Source organism: Pinus tabuliformis, chromosome 6, assembly GCF_031772625.1.
Source record: "Pinus tabuliformis cultivar Carrire ecotype Pingquan chromosome 6, CPIR1, whole genome shotgun sequence".
In the NCBI taxonomy this organism is placed as follows: Eukaryota; Viridiplantae; Streptophyta; class Pinopsida; order Pinales; family Pinaceae; genus Pinus; species Pinus tabuliformis.
The window spans coordinates 619,750,312-619,756,108 of NC_142292.1; the positions used below are offsets into that span (position 1 = coordinate 619,750,312).

General features: G+C 31.4%; 1 pseudogene; it reads left to right on the forward strand.

Annotated features, from left to right (window-relative positions):
- The first annotated feature begins 3,398 nt into the window (after window positions 1-3,398).
- LOC149260111 (bidirectional sugar transporter SWEET3 pseudogene) lies at window positions 3,399-4,204 on the forward strand (annotated as a pseudogene).
- The last annotated feature ends 1,593 nt before the right edge of the window (window positions 4,205-5,797 follow it).

The window sequence follows — 5,797 nt, forward strand, 5'->3', positions numbered from 1 at the left end:
TTAATAATTATAAATAATAAGTCAAAATTTGATAACTTCAATTCAAATTAAAAATTAATTTCTATAACATGCAAATATTTACTATTATAATAATATTATTTACTATTTTAGGAAAATAAATTATTGAATTGTTTGAAAATAGAAAAATAAATAAACACAAAATTTCATGGAAACATTCTTTAAAATTTTATGAAAATATTCTTTCAAATCTTTCAAATCACTCTAAATTGTTTTTTTAATATATTTCTAGGCTTTTATGAATCATATTTAAAAAATTGAAGGGTTTATAATACTAATCCTATTAATATTACCAACATTTAATATATTAATCCTAGTGTTTAATATTCATCTTAGGGTTTAGCATGAATATGTATAATATTAACATTCCCTTTAGTTTATAATATTAATACCTTGTGTTCTCAATATTAATCTCTTGAATTTTTAATATTAGACTATTGGATGTATTAATCTCTTAGATTTTCTATAATAATGGTTAGATTGATAATATTAATCCTTTAGATTTAATATTATTACATGGGTTTATAATGCATTGGATTTATATTGATATAGATAATATTATCATATTATTAAAATATAATAATTATTATTATAAATTGTAATTATAATTATTATAATTATTTCATTAATATTATAATATTATTTTATTATTATGGATATAATAATATAATAATTATTATTAAATTTATACCATTAATATCTATCAATATTTCAACCAAATTTATTAATATAATTGATATAATATATCAATTACATTTATCATAGTACGTATCACATGAAAAATTGTTTGTGTAATAGCTTTTACGATTGTTCATGGAATAGCTTTTACTTTGTTAGTGGGTAACATGATGGTAACATAAAACTGATTCAGAATGAAATATAATATAATATACTATATATTACCATTGATATTATTTACATGTTTAAGGTGGACTCCTTAATTTCATAAGCATATTCTTATATTATTCTTTATTATCCCATAACTATTTTCTCAAAATACGGGGGTGACGCAAATCAAATATTCTGGGCTATTACCCTACCCATTTCGTGAACTATGCTACCTCGCCTTCTTTCTCACTACCCTGAATCCCACGCCTACCTTGGACAATAGAGAACTTAGATGTAATTTGTATGGCCACATAAGAACTAAGTTAGTTATAATTCCCAGATAAGAGCTCACTTACTCTCTCACCACCTTAACTTGGATATAATTCCTCGATAAGAGCTCAATTACACTCTGGCGACCTTACCTTTTTCAATGACATCAGGGAACACGAACTATGTGATTTTAGAATTTTATATCCTTTCATGCTTTACATTTCATGTTGTTTGAGTGTTGCGTGTACAATACTTAAAGGGTAATTAGATTTTATGATTTAGGAAAATTAGATTTTATGATTTAGGAAATGATGATTTTTATGATTAGGAATATTTGTTGTTGGGATAATGAGAGGACTACGTAAATTTTTAGGTTTATAATAACATGCTTTTTAATAGTTTTATGGTGAGTGTTTATAATAACCCATTTTACTTGGTAGTTGTATATCACGAGTAAAATACATTTCAATGTTTTAGGCTATGTTCTAAAAAATTAGTATGTAAACAATTTAATTTAAATGTAGCATAATGTTGAAACTAATTGGACGACATAGAAAATTTATAGTTATGATGATTTTAAATTTAAAGTAGATTAGTTTAAGATTTTAAGTCAAATTGATATTTCATCAAGAATGGGGAAGACATATTTACTTAATTTGAGCTACATAAATTTTATTTCAAAAAATTTAAATGTAAACTAATTAAATTTTTTGATCTATATTTCTTATTTTTATCATCAATAAATTTTATTATTTACAATATAATATAGGGGATGTCATACTACTCAAGACCTTAATTTTATTGATTTCTATTTTTTTAATTGGGATTATAAACTTATAAGGTAAAAAACCATACATCATAAAAGCACCAAAATAATAAAAATGAACAGAAAACATTTTTTTAACTCTCAATTGAAAGAAAATAATGCTTATGCGTACCTAGGCAGAATGACGTAAAGAAAAGCCACGGGAAATTAAAAGGCAACAACCATCAAAGCATTCCTAAAGGCAGCACTGAGTGGCATTTCCAAACTAGAGCAAACCCTAGACAATAAACTAAAATCTGGGACACTAAACCCTAGACATTTGTAAAATTGTGGAGTTTGATATCATAAACTCTTGGCCACCAAAATTTTAGAGTGTTCTAATTGTTTTTATGTGAAAAATGGATTTAGTATTATTGAAAACTTTGGGCCACCAAAATTTTGGAGTTTGACATCAAAAACACTTGGCCATGAAAATTTTGGAATTTGACATAAAAAATTCATGGCCACCTAAATTTTAAAGCTTTGTAATTGTGTTTTAGATCATGTAAATGGATTTAGTATCATCAAAAGCCATGAGCCACCAAAATTTTAGAGCTCGATATCAAAAACTATGGGCGCCAAAAATTTTAGAGCTTGACCACTCTAACCTATATTTACAAATTTTTTTTCCTAATTTTACCAAAATCATATGGAAATTTTCATGATTTTCTAGGTGGAAAAATTGGAAACCTAATTAGTCTAAACAAAACCAAACCAAACCAGATGAACCTAACCCAGTGGAATATCATAATCGATGCGGATCTATGTTTTCTTACCTTACTGTACTCGAATGTTTACCCAGCCTTTGTGATATTTTTATGCTACCATCTCGTCTTTTGCTCTGTTGTCGAATACGTGACAATATACGTGCAGGGACCCGTAGAGATCACCTTCCCGGAACCTTTCAACGAATGGAAGTAAAATTTACACCAGAGCTATAAGTATGCACCCCACACTATAGTATCTTCACCCCCTCGTTTTTCGCTTTTAAGTTTAACCATCCGGCAGACACAGAGTTTCGCGTTTCCAGAACGTAGAAACGATGAATAACTTTGTACGTCTAGGGGCTGGCATTTTAGGTTCGTCAACGCTACCATACTCCGCAATATTATGTTTGCTCTCTTTTTTCTGTTATTATAAACGTCATAGTTTTCAAGTTGGACGTATAGATTGAATGTTTAGATTCTAGTTCCTGTTAAACTGTAGCTGAACTATATAGTAACGTCAGCGTATGGTTTATCTTACATGACTTTACAGGAAGTGCCATTGCTCTTCTTATGTACGGAGCATCTATGTAAGTGTAATAGTTATCACAGAATAACCCATATTATTAATTTCTGATATTATTTAGTGTAATCGCCCTGAATAGTACTTGAAGCGAGTTATTCAAATGAGAAAGTCAGAGAGGTTCATGGTATTAATAAACGATGATAATATTTTAACCCTGAACAGAACTACATTCAAGAAGTTAATCCAAATGAGAAGTACGGAGAGTTTTTCAGGCTTTCCATACGCAATAGCGTTGTACAACTGCATTCTGTACACGTGGTATGGATTGCCTCTAATCAGCAATGGGTGGGAAAACATTATTGTTATGGTTGTCAATGCTGTTGGCATCCTACTTGAGTGCTGCTTTATTTGCATCTATCTCACTTTCGCTCCACCTAAACCCAAGGTATTATATTGTCATATTTATTTGCTGCAAATAGTTTTGAGGTTCCATAAGGCCTATTTTTGTCAATCAACATGACATAGATCCTTGGAATCATTTGGCAGTTCAAAATCAGTTAATGTTCAATGAATATTTCTTGCAGAGGAAAATGGGAGGAATGGTTATAGGCGTGTTGATGGTGTTTGGAACTGTTGCAACAACTTCCTTTTTGGCTGTCCATGATCACAACAAAAGGAAGGCCGTTGTAGGAACTGCAGGATTATTGGCAACTGCCATTCTCTACGCTTCTCCACTATCTGTAATTGTAAGCTTTACACTGCATTAGCTCTTTATAATGGCGCATCCATACGTTTAGATTTTTTATTGTTACGTGTACAACATGGCATTTATTGTTAATATTTCTTACCGAGTTTCTTAAACTGCAGAGAACGGTAATTCAAACCAAGAGCATGGAATTCATGCCCAGCTTCTATTTCTCCTTCTTTGCTTTCCTTGGAAGTGTGCTGTGGATGGTATATGGCGCTCTTAGCAAGGAGTTACTACTTTATATCAGAGAATTCCTCTGGCGTATAGTGTTTCTTGTTCTCACTGACGTTATAAGCTACAACTGAATCATACTTTGTTTTTGATCAGATGGCTAAATACCTTTTGTTGATACCCTTAGAGAAAACACTTTCGCATCTGATACGATTCAATTATTTGATGTTCCCGTCGAATTGATATCAAATGATCTTTCATTCCTTTCTTTCCATAGAAAAGAAGGGAAAGGTAGGGATGACAGGATTTGAACCTGCAACATTTTGTACCCAAAACAAACACGCTACCAAGCTGCGCTACATCCCTTCTAATCATTAGACAATGTTATTTTAATTTTATTTTATAGAATTCGAAATATGTTTCCCACATTTTTCCACCTTCATTTCTCTTCGGTCTCATGAGTGAAAAGACTTTATACATGTAAGGTCTATTATCTAGAATATCACTATTCATTATGGTGATGAAACATCTTTTTCCTTTTCTATAAATAGGACCACAGCCCGGATCACATTATATATATTCATCAGTTCCGAGTTTTCTCTAGGATTCATAACTATTGATACGGTTGAATCACTTACACATTATGATCAATAAGGAGAATTTACAATGCAAGATCTAAAGACCTATCTTTCCACAGCGCCTGTGTTAGCTATTTTATGCGTCAGTTTGTTAGCCGCCCTATTGATAGAAATCAATCGTTTTTTTCCAGATGCTCTTATTCTTTCCTTTTTTTAATTTTTTTCCTCCCCTTAAAGCCAAGGGAAAAAGGATTATGCTAGATTGACTTCTCCTACCTCTTGGAGAAATTAGTGCATTCAACCCCAAAAAGGATCTAAGTTTAGGACTGGAAGGGGGTAGAATTCAAGTAGAAATATCGATCTAAAGATTCTTTCCACATTCAATTTTGTAAGTAAAACTGAAAACTCACTCCTAATCAATCACTTTTTTACTTTCAAATGTTTCACCGTAGGTTCTCTGGCTATCAACTTCTATCCCCTTTTCCCTTTTTATTTTTGAGGTCGAAAAGCAAAACCAATATTCAGAGTAAGTTTAGGGCCAAGAGCGGACATATAAGAGTAACAATTACTTTGGAGTGCACTAGTTGTACCCAAGATAGTGCTTATAAAAGGTTCCTGGGGATTTCTAGATATACGACTCAGAAAAATCGACGCAATACACCTATTTGATTGGAATCAAATAAATTTTGTCCCTATTGTTACAAGCATACCATTCATGGACAGATAAAAAAAAAGAGAATCCAAAATTGGACTAATATCTGTGGATAAGGATTTAGTCATTATTTCCTTCGTATCATGACCACAAAAAATATCTAGAAGATGATCCTCCATACCCAGGGTGAATGAGTTATAAACTAGATCAGCTATTTGATTAGTACCTTCGTAACCCAGGAAGGGTCGATATCCCAAGGAAAAATTTTGGATATGAGCTGGGGCTGAAATAACTCCACAGGGAATTTCAAGATGTTTATCAATATGATGTTCCATTTGAGTACCAAATATTGCAGAGGTTCCACACGAGAGATAATATCTCCTACTTCAGCATGGGTTCCACGCGAGAGATAATATCTCCTACTTCAGCATGATCATCTGTGATGATTATCTCATCACAAAAATCTTTAATTTTCTCTTTGAACCATTCTGCATCAT